The sequence below is a fragment of the Capra hircus genome, chromosome 11, assembly GCF_001704415.2.
Source record: "Capra hircus breed San Clemente chromosome 11, ASM170441v1, whole genome shotgun sequence".
Lineage (NCBI taxonomy): Eukaryota > Metazoa > Chordata > Mammalia > Artiodactyla > Bovidae > Capra > Capra hircus.
In genome coordinates, this window is record NC_030818.1 from 71,056,252 (window position 1) to 71,068,453 (window position 12,202).

Consider the following 12,202-nt stretch of genomic DNA (forward strand, 5'->3'; position numbering starts at 1 on the left):
TGGAAGCACTCCCTGCCAACCTGGGGAAGTGGGGCACAAGCTGCGTTCAGGTTCAGCCCAGCCTGGTCCGTGTTCTTCTAGGAGTCATGGGAGCGACTCCCACTCATTTCTTCATCAATCAATGTTTCCTCAGCCCCCGTGCACCTGCAAATCCCAAACAGCAGTCATTTCTGTCATAGAAACAAAGAGCAAAGGATATGAACTGATTATCCTCAGCCCTGGCCTTGCTATTTATTTTCTATGTAAATTTGGAGAAGCAACTTAACCACTCTGAGCCTGTTTCCTTATCTGTAAAATTATGACAATAAGGGTTCTAACGCACGGGTTACTTGGGAATTGAATGAGATAATCCACATATTATGAGTAGAATTGTGTCCCCCACCAAATTCACACATTGAAGCCCTAACCCCCCAGTACCTCAGAATTTATTTGGAGACAGGCCCTTTAAGGGGTGATGACATTAAGATGAGGCCATTAGGGGCCTAATGCAATGTGACTGGTGTCCTTGTGGGAAGAAGAAAAGACAAAGAACTGGGCACATGGAGAAAAGACCACATGAAGAGAGAGCAAAAGGGTGGCCAAGGAAAGAGACCGCTGGAGGAATACACCCTGTGGGCACACCGATCTTGGACATCCATCCTCCAGAAACCTAGGAAAACAAATGTCTGTGGTGTTTTGTTATGGCAGCCCTAGCCCACTAACACAGAAAGCAGAAGAATAATGTCTGGCATATTATATACACTCAATAAACACTAATTACTGCCATCAGTATTGTTGCTTATCCCAGCTGTACACCCACCATATTAGCTTCCTGCTGCTGCTATAACTGGGCTTCCCTGGTGGCTCAGACAGTAAAGCATCTGCCTGCAGTGCGGGAGACCTGGGTCCGATCCCTGGGTCAGGAAGATCCCCTGGAGAAGGAAAAAGTACTCCAATACTCTTTGCTGGAAAATGCCATGGATGGACAAGCCTGGTAGACTACAATCCATGGGACTGCAACGAGTCGGACATGACTGAGCAACTTCACTGGTTCACTGGCTGCTGTAACAAATCATCTCAAACATTCCGGCTTAACACATTATCGACTGGGGTATTTTTGCAGAAAGAAATGTCTGTGGCCAGTGAATTGTTACGTAGGTGAATATTGAAACACTCTGGTCAATAATGTTCAGGTAACAAAAGACATAAGAGGTGGCAAGAGTACACAGAAGAACTGTACACAAAAGATCTTCATGACCCAGATAACCACGATGGTGTGATCACTCACCTAGAGCCAGACATCCTGGAATGTGAAGTCAAGTGGGCCTTAGGAAAAGTGAAAGTGAAGTTGCTCAGTCATGTCCAACTCTTTGCCACCCCATGGACTGTAGCCTTCCACGCTCCTCTGACCATGGGATTTTCCAGGCAAGAGTACTGGAGTGGGTTGCCATTTCCTTCTCCAGAGGATCTTCCCAACCCAGGGATTGAACCTGGGTCTCCCGCATTGTAGGTAGACGCTTTACCATCCAGGCCACCAGGTAAGTCCTGGGCCTTAGGAAGCATCACTACGAACAAAGCTAGTGGAGGTGATGGAATTCCAGTTGAGCTATTTCAAATCGTAAAAAATGATGCTGTGAAAGTGCTGCACTCAATATGCCAGCAAATTTGGAAGACTCAGCAGTGGTCACAGGACTGGAAAATGTCCGTTTTCATTCCAATCCCAAAGAAAGGCAATGCCAAAGAATGCTCAAATTACCGCACAATTGCAGTCATCTCACATGCTAGTAAAGTAATGCTCAAAATTCTCCAAGCCAGGCTTCAACAATATGTGAACCGTGAACTTTCAGATGTTCAAGCTGGTTTTAGAAAAGGCAGAGGAACCAGAGATCAAATTGCCAACATCTGCTGGATCATGGAAAAAGCAAGAGAGTTCCAGAAAAACATCTATTTCTGCTTTATTGACTATGACAAAACCTTTGACTGTGTGGATCACAATAAACTGTGGAAATTCTGAAAGAGATGGGAATACCAGACCACCTGACCTGCCTCTTAAGAAACCTGTATGCAGGTCAGGAAGCAACAGTTAGAACTGGACATAGAACAACAGACTGGTTCCAAATAGGAAAAGGAGTACGTCAAAGCTGTATATTGTCACCCTGCTTATTTAACTTATATGCAGAGTACATCATGAGAAACACTGGGCTGGAAGAAGCACAAGCTAGAATCAAGATTGCTGGAAGAAATATCAATAACCTCAGATATGCAGATGACACTACCCTTATGGCAGAAATTGAAGAAGAACTAAAGAGCCTCATGATGAAAGTGAAAGAGGAGAGTGAAAAAGTTGGCTTAAAACTCAACATTCAGAAAAGTAAGATCATGGCATCTGGTCCCATTACTTCATGGCAAATAGATGGGGAAACAGTGAAAACAGTGTCAGACTTTTATTTTTCTGGGCTCCAAAATCACTGTAGATGGTGACTGCAGCCATGAAATTAAAAGATACATGTTCCTTGGAAGAAAAGCTATGACCAACCTAGACAGCATATTAAAAAGCAGAGACATTACTCTGCCAACAAGGGTCCATCTAGTCAAGGCTATACTTTTGCCAGTAGTCATGTATGTGTAAGGCTCAGAGAACTGCACTCTGAAAAGGACACTCAGGAACAGCCTCTAGTGGACTGACAAAGTTTATTATCCAATTGTGTAGTTTTATAATTTTCAGGGAATAGAGCATAAGGCTGACTTGCACGTAGCCATTCCAGATAAACATTAAAGCATTTAAGCATAAAATACAGTTCCCACCACCCAAGCCATAACATAGCTTTGGCGAAACTCTAAAGGGAGTCTTATCATGAAACAACAGTCCTTGTTCTCAGATACAGGTGGTCAGAAGGAAGCGTTTGAATGCCTCAAGGCCGGGCATATTGACCCTTTGTCATCCGTTCCCAGCCTTGGGCACTCAGTGAATGCTCATAACCCTTTGTTATGCTCGTCCCAGCTTCCAACCTTCGTCATGAGTGGAGCAAATACATTTTCAGTATTTGCTTAAAGCCTTCCAGCTCCTCTACAGTATGAATATGAGAGTTGGACTGTAAAGAAAGCTGAGTGCCAAAGAATTGATGCTTCTGAAGTGTGGTGTTGAAGAAAACTCTTGAGAGTTCCTTGGACTGCAAGGAGATCCAACCAGTCCATCCTATAGATCTGTCCTGGGTGTTCATTGGAAGGACCGATGTTGAAGTTGAAACTCCAATACTTTGACCACCTGATGCGAAGAGCTGACTCATTTGAAAAGACCCTGATGCTGGAAAAGATTGAGGGCAGGAGGAGAAGGGGATAACAGAGGATGAGATGGTTAGATGGTATCACCGACTCAATGGGCATGAGTTTGGGTAAACTCCAGGAGTTGATGATGGACAGGGAGGCCTGGTATGCTATGGTTCATGGGGTCGCAAAGAGTTGGACATGACTGAGCAACTGAACTGAACTGAACAAAAGACATATTAATACATCTCTGGCCAATAACATGTTATAATATGTTATAACACATATTTATTATCTTACTCTGTAGAGCAGATATCCCACTGGACAAAAATCAAGGTTTCTACAAGGCTGTATTCCTTCTGCAGTCTGCAGAAAAGAATCCATCTCCTTGTCTTTTCCATCTTCTAAAGGCCATCTGCATTTCTTGGCCATGGCCCTAACCTGCTCACATCTGCTCCTCCAGCCCTTGGGGAGGTCTGGGCAGCAGGGTCTGCGGCACAGAGAAGGGGAAGGAGTGACGGCTTCTGAGATAGTAGTTATGGGGGCAGGAGCTCCAACATGGTGGGGGGAGGGGATGGGAGAGGTCCAAAGTAGCAGAAACTTCAACGGGGAGATGTGCCCAGGGCAGACACTGCCGGTCACCAAATGCCTGGCTTTGGGGTGTCAGAGACAGCTTTACAGAGCTGGAACTCCTGGTTCTATTTCACAACAGCGACATGTCTTTCATTATCTCCAGGGCTGTTGTGAAATGTTCCAAAGAGAATAACGTACTTTCAATTCATTTTAATTGTACAAAAAATCTGTATGTCAGGCAGCACTTTTGAGGAGGGGATAAGGTGTCACAAAGTCAGGGAAATGCTGATGAGTCTGGGTCCACTCTGGAAAGGTGGGGCTGGGGTGTCTGGCACTGGGTCTGGCTGCAGGATGAGCAGCCGGGGGCTCTGGAATGCTAACATAGCTCTTACAGGGGGAGAGGTGTGTGATCCTTGGAGCCCTGCTGTCTCCCACAGGGAGCCCAGCTCGGTGAAGTGGGCGGAACTCAGCACAGAGGAACTCAAACAAACCATCCCAGTTTGCAAACTAGTGGCAGAGCTGGAAACAAGTAGCAGCCTATGGTTTTGTAATTCCACTGTCTGCTGGGCACAGGGGGCTGACTATGATGTGAAATGCAGGCTATCAATTCATCCTACCTGTTAGGGATTCTCAGAAAAGGCCCGACCAAGGCAGCCAGGGAAATGATTTCAGAGGAACCCCCAGACAGCCATGAGCCAGCTGTGTAGCCTTGAACCAGCTGCTTCCACTCTCTGGGTTGCACCTCCATCATGTTGTAAGAAGGAAGGGTGGCTGTATAACAATGGCGTAAATTGTTATGCAGAGCTTACTGGGTTTGAGTCACCTTAAGTATGTTATCTCACATAATCCTTCCAATAATCCTCTGAAGGGTTATCCTCATCTTGCAAATAAGAAAATGGAAGTTCAGGAAAGTTAAGTAACTCATCCAAGTTCACACAGCTAATGAACCACCCAATAGGACTTTAAAGCCTTGAATGCCTGCTAACCCCAATGCTAGATCCCTCAAGGTCAGCTCTTGGCTCCACCCTGAGTGAAAAATCCAGAAGGGCCACCCCGGTTCCTTTATGCTCCATCTCACTGCTGTTTGAGGGCTGGACCCTGGGCTTGGTATGCAGAATGTGGGTGGGTATGACCCAGGTTGCCACCAGGACTCCTGAGAACACAGAGGAAGTGAGAGCTCTGGCACCTCCACAACCCACACACCTGCTCCTGTTCCCGCAAGTCTAAGAAAGGCCACTGCCCTTGGTTTAAAGTAATGCTTCTTTCCAATAGCTTATTACATATACCCTTTACACAGAAAGTTCATCAAATTAAAGCACATCTTCTATGTCCACACAATACCCTGCACATGTCTTTTTGTGGCTTAATCACTCATTTATTTCTATCACTGAATAATATTCCATTTTCTGGATGGAAACCAGAGTTTCTGTCTTCATCCACCTCCTGAAAGGCATCTTGCTTGCTTCCAGGTTTTGGCAATTATGAATAAAGCTGCTATAAACATCCATGCGCAGGTTTTTGCATGGACATAACTTTTCAACTCACTTGGGAAAATACCTAGAAGCACCACTGTGGGTTCATAAAGAATATGTTTAATATAGGCCCTTGTTTTTTTATCCAACCTGCCTTTCTCTCTTTTAATTGGAGTATTTAGTTCATTGGCATTTAAGGTAGCTGTTGATAGATATGTATGTGTTGGAAACAACCGAAATGTCCATTGACATATGAATGGATAAAGAAGATGTGGGGTGTGTGTGTGTGATGGATTACTACTCAGCCATAAAGAGAATGAAGTGAAGCTGTTTGCAGCAACAGGTATGGACCTGGAGATCATCACACTAAATGAAGTCAGAAAGACAAACACCATCTGCTATCATTTATATGTGGAATCTAAAATATGACACAAATGAACTTATCTATGAAACAGAAACAGACTCTCAGGCAAGAGAGCAGACTTGTGGTTGCCAAGGGGCTGGAGGAGGGGGGACGGATGGAGTGGGAGTTTGGGATTACCAAATGCAAACTATTATATATCTATAGATAAAACTGAGGCACTCTGCTGTACACCAGAAACTAACACAACCTTGTAAATCAACTATACTTCAATAAAGTAAAAAAAAACTTTAAGAGTGTGCTTAGTTTTATAAGAAACTGCCAAACTGTCTTCCAAAGTGACTGTACCATTTCTAATTCTTAATGGCAACCCACTCCAGTACTCTTGCCTGGAAAATCCCATGGATGGAGGAGCCTGATAGGCTGCAGTCCATGGGGTCGCTAAGAGTTGGGCACGACTGAGCGACTTCACTTTCACTTTTCACTTTCATGCATTGGAGAAGGAAATGACAACCCACTCCAGTATTCTTGCCTGGAGAATCCCAGGGACGGGGGAGCCTGGTGGGCTGCTGTTTATGGGGTCACACAGAGTCGGACACGACTGAAGAGACTTAGCAGCAGCAATGGCTGTGGCTTTTATTTTTATTCAGAAATGAAAAGTGACTTGCTTACGATCACATAGCCATTCTTTGGCAGGGGAAGGACTTGAAGGCAGTGCCCTTTTGGGTGGTTGCCCTTTGACCACGCTGCCCCTCAGCTGGACATGCTGAGCACACACCCTCACAAACCGCTTATGCACCGTTGGCTTTCGAGACCTAGTTCTTGGTGCACACAGGTGCTGAGCATTCTCTTCTGCATCCAGGAAAGCCTGTCGTTCTAGACCCTATGTCTGCGAAGACTGTGATGCTCTTGCCAGTGCCTGGGTGCATAGGGGCCTGTGTCCTGGTGTTCCAGGCTTACCTGTACCTAGAGAAGAACCAGACACCCTGGGAGACTCTTTCTCCTGTCAAAGCCGATCAAGCCCCAGAGTCCCAGGAGTCGCTGTGGCTTCATCAGGGACTGGCCGGGGAAAGAAACGCCCTCTCCCTTCCTCCAGCTTCCAAGTCCTTCCTTCCTTCCTCCCTTCTTTAGGTGAAATTCACGTAATAAAATCAACCATTTTAAAAGTTCAGCAGCATTTATCACATTTCACCGTGTCCTGCAACCACCGCCTCTCCCTGGTTCTAAAATGTTTTCCTGCCCCCAGAAAAAAACCCTGTACCCATCATCCCCCATCCTCTCTCTTCCCAGCCCCTGGCTACCACCAACCCACATGCAGCCTCTCTGGGTGTACCTATTTCAGTAATGGAAGAAACAGAATCATACAGTATGTGACCTTTTGTGTCTGGCTCCAAACACCTTTCTTGGACCACACTTTCTGTAACTCCCTAAGAAAGGAGGAAGAGCAAGGGCCATTTCTGTTTCCTTTGTGTCTATCCTTACCCCCTGGTCCGTGTTGCCCTGCACCCCCTGCCCACAGTGTCTGTGGCCCAGCTCATCTGTTCCATGCCATTTCCTATTTCTTGTAACTACCCGCAAAAGAGGACTTTGATGCTTCCTAGAGTCATTCAACAAATAGCTTCTGGGCTGGCAGAAAACAGAAAACAGGGGAGACAGACAGGTAGCAATCATTGCAGCCGTGTGATGAGGCACTGCTAGAGGCTTTTCAGAGAGCCAGAGGAGCCCAGAGGAAAGACAGGTAACAGCCTCAGGGTGAGGCTATCCAGGGCAGATAGACTGGGGATGCTGTCTGCCTTGTTCATGCTGTTTCCTTTGCACTTAGCCCCATTTCTGGTGCCTAGAACAGGATGAATGGCATGTCCATCCAGCCATCAGTGCAGCTCTCTCAGCTAGGAGCCAAAGGATGAGAGTCGTTTATACCAGGAGTTAGGCATAACTTACCTGGAGAATTGTAGGCAAAGGTTCAGCCCCTACAATACCCTAACCAATGTTTCCATCTAGATGAATACGGAAGGGGAGAGGGAGACAAGTGAGAAAAGATAGGGCCAGATCACACTTTGCCTTGGAAGCTGCATAAAGGAGACTGACTTTAACCTGAGTGAAAGAGAAGGAATTCAAGCAGATTTGCATTTTAGAAACTCATTGTTCTAATATAGATTAGAGATTATGATGACCTAAGGATGTGCCAGGCAGACAGAAGAGAGGTCATTCTTGCCCCCCTCTACAGCTGATTTCCAGTGGGAAGCAGAGATACATCATATGCTGTTTAAAATGATTAAATAGTCCCAAATGTGCAAGGTACTCTAAGGGATGCCATGGCAGGTTCTTTAAATTAAAACCTGAGGAATGAATGAACAGGAGATGGTCAGTGAGAGAGGCAAAGAGCTTTCCAGATTACACTAAAGCTGTTATGAAGGTCCTCAGCAAAACGTGCTGAAGGAACTGAGAAAAGTCCAGTGTGGTTCTTGTGAAAATGTGAGGCTGGAAGTTTGACCAGATGAAGCTGGGGAGGTAGCAGGAATCAAACCCCACAGAACACTCTTACACATTTTGGACTTACCCTCAGCAAAACAGGAAGTCTTGAATGATGTAAGCAGGATCCTATTTTGAAAAATAGGATCACTTGCATTTCTCTTTTGCATTTCTGTGTATGTGTTCTTCCTGGTCAGTGCTTTGGTCTGCTTGCCTTGAAAGCGGTGCTAGAGTGATCAAAGAAATAAATATTCAGAGAAGGGGATAAGGAGTATTGAGCTGCAGACATTCAAAATCAAATTCTTCAGCCAGACAATGGTCTTGAAAGACAGTCTTTATTAAGAAAAAGGATATTCTGGATGTCTTTAACTTTCTCTGTAATATATCAAGAAGCTAGCCTGACAGAACTGACCTTAGAGCTTCATCTAAAGAGGAGAACAGACAGGAGAGCCCTGATCTCAGGACTGGAGGATGGTGGGGAGGAGGTGAGAAAGGACGCAAGTGTGGGAGCAAGTCAGGTGTGTATCCTCATTGTCCATCTTCCAGTTGAAGTCCCAGACTGCAAAGCGAGAGGGGGGCTCTGGGAGGAGATGCCCTTACATATCACTCTAAAGGTCTTCACATCAAAGTAAAGTGCAGTGTGGTTAGGCACAGGGGAAGTTTGAATTTAACCTTCTCAAGTCCCCCCTGGTTCCCCTGCAGTGTTAGAATGATGGCTGCTCTAGGTCTGTAGTTGTGGATTTTGTATAAGAAACTGGACGGAAGCAGATAGATTGAAAGCCTACTAAGCTGTTTTTTTTTTTTTTTTTTGAAAGCACTGAACAAACAATAAAAAGTATTGACTATGACCGTCACTTCCTAATACAGTCGCTGGAATCCACAATCTGCAGCAGCAGGAAGTAGAGGTGAACACGCTGAAGCTCCCATGGCCCTGCTCACCAATGCCCGCTTCAGGTGTAGCCGTGGGGGAAAAGAGCCTCCCAGAAGGAGAAGCCCAGAGACATGGACAATGGACAAAGCTCTGCTGCTGGGGTAGGGGGCTCCCTCCTCCAGCCCATCAGCATCTGATCATTGTCATGAACCAGTGCCAGATGTGTTCCCATGCTTCTTTTCTCTGAATGGGAGTCCTCATTGCAGTTATCCTGCTCCTATTCCACCTGCCATAGTCAGCATGGGGTGGAGGGTTTTCGTGCCTATGTGCTCAGACCATGTGGAGCCCATGAGGAGTGTTGCACACAGCCTGAGGATCCTTGATCTGCATGAGGCTTTGGGGTCATCTCCCCTGGGGAGGAAAGGAAAGAATTCGATGTACAAGAAGGGGGGCATGTGAATTTTGGGGTGACTATGGCAGAAACTGCTCTTTGGTTACTCCAGTGCCCATTCTTCCCTTTTTACCTCAATAACACAACCCTCAATTTTATGCCTTAAGGCTGTATATCACTAAGGCTATGTTTAAGATTACATTTCTCAGACTCCCTTGCAGCTAGCTCTGACCATGTGCATATGTTCTAGCTAACAAAATATAAGCAGAAATGTCAAAAGGACTTTCAGAAAAGTCTCTGTAAAATGGGAGTTGAAATAAAAGAGGGAAGGGGAAGCTCCTCTCCTATTCTGCCATACTGTTTCTTGGAAAGCAAATATGATGGCTAGAGTTTGCTAGAATGTAGATCATGGAAATTAGAGCCATACCTTGGGAACGGACAGGAAAGAGGATCCTGGCCCCTGACAACTTCCTGAAACCACCAGACCAGCCCTCAAGCTTCTGGCTCCAGACTTTTAAGGGAGAGAAAGAAGCTCTGTGTGTTCACAGTTCTGCTTATTCGGGTTTTCTGTCACTGGCAGCTGAATGTAATCCTAATTGATATACCTCTAAGACAGACTCTAAGACAGAGGTTGAGTGGGAGACTTACATCATCAATTTAGTGGTTGGGACCCAAAACCTGCAGACACAGTGCTGATGTTCTGGCTGCAGGAGGGGATTGGAGGTGACAGAGGCTTGTACAAGGACAGTAACAGTAGAGCTGGATAGAACACTCAGATCTGAGACACACTTAGGAGGTAAGACAGGAGTTGGTGATGGTGAGGGAGAGACGAGAAGGAAGTCAAAGAAAATGGCCCTGCAAGGAAGGTGCAGGGAGCAGAGCCATCAGCGGTGCCTCGGCCAAGGAAGATGCGGGCTGAGACAAGTCTGTAGGATTTGGTCACAAGGAAGTAGCCTCAGGACAGTGGAGGCGGAAGCAGACTTGAGTGGGTTGAAGGAAGAGTGGGAGGTGAGGAAGTGGGCCCAGCACGTAGAGATAACTTCTCTGAAGCTGACCTAGGGGTGGAGTCATGGAGGGTTCTTATTTTTTAAATGGGCAAGACTTGACCTTATTTAGAGGAAAGGACCCTTAGAGAGGTAGAGGTCAATGATGGAATAAGAAGAGGAAGAAGCTACTTGAAGAGGATCCCTGAGAAGAAGGTGGGAGGAATGAGTTTTGGGGAGCAGGAGGACCCCTTCTCTGTTAAAGCAGGTGAAGGAGGGCAGACGGGAGACAGGCTGGCTCTCTCCTGGGCTGTGGGCAGAACCTTCTCAAGGGCTCCCAGCCCCTGGCCTCCTTCCGCCCCACCCCCGTCTATCCTGCACATCTACCTTAATCTTCCTAGAGTGACTGTAGCCGCATCCACTGGCCCTTCGTCTACAGCTCCCAATACCTCAAAACAAAGAGTTTGCTAGAATGTAGACTCATTTCTGCTGACTTTTGGGGTCTCACCTTAAGTGGGGCTAGTTCTGGAAAAGCCCCCCAGATTAGGGAAAGTCCCGGTGATAATCCGCAGCCACAACAGCTTATATGTCTTTGAGGTGCTCACTGACCTTGTAATTATGTGATCAGACCGCCCCATTAGACAATGGCTGGAGCGTGTGTGCGTGTGTGTGTGTGCATGTGAGTACTTATCACCTCTGTGTGTGTATGTATGTATGCATGTGAGTGCTTATCACCTCTATCTCCAAAGCATGGAGGACAGCCTGGCACAACCAGGCATTACGCTGGGCTGAATGACCAACTGACAACAAGGCTCAAGCCTGTTATTGAGGCTCTTAAGATCTCAGGTTAAATTTCCAGCATCCCCTAAACCTGCCCATGCTCCAGATGCTGGGTACTCCTTCCTGGTTCCCAAGGCTGCCCCATACTTTCCTTCCACACAGGTCTTTGCTCAGACTGTTCCCTGCCCAGCATGCCCACCCTCCACTCTGTCCTGTACAGACTCCACTCCCCTCCCAGCCCAGGGACCCTTCCACTGCAGAATCTTCTCTGAAACCCCCACCAGCCACAGGCTGAGCCACTTACCATATTCTACTGTGAATATCTCTTTCCTGTCCCTTTCGTCCCATCACATTGCAACCTCCTTGAGGGAAACCTCTAGGTAGTAATTGTTATTTCAAATGAAAACACGTGACTGTGAGGCAAAGAAACACCTTATATAGCATCTGTATAAACAGTTTTATACGACTTTATCCCCAGCAGTGTCTGCATGGTGTCATGGACTTGGTAGGGACACAAAAATAATTTTGAATGAATGTAAGAATATGATGGTGACAGTCTCCATCTACATTAATTTTTTAAGTTAATTTAAATGTGGTTTTCCTATGCTTACAACACAAAAAGAGTGCCTGTTTTTAATCCATGAACAAAATCTGTCTTTTCAGATTTTTTCCATCTTTCCTTGAGAAACAAATGCATGTCTCATGCAGCAGATCAAGGTGGTGACTGTATTTGCCAGCGTACCAGACACACCACTGCGTAAGGGAAAAGGAATTTCTCCTGGAGCTGATAATTTCCAACGTGTTCAGCAACATTTGTCTCTTGGGCTTCTGAATAAGACCAGGTATGTGAAAGCATATAAAATCTACAAAGCACTAAAATAAGAAGGACACTACATCACTATTCATAGCTATTATTTTCCATGCTAAGGTCTCATGATTGTTTCTTAGTTCAGGAAATAGAGTCATTGGGATTCTCAAAAGTTCTACCTCAAATATAAATCCATAGAGACAGTAAGCAGATGGGTGGTTGCCAGGGACTGGAGGCAGGAGACAGGG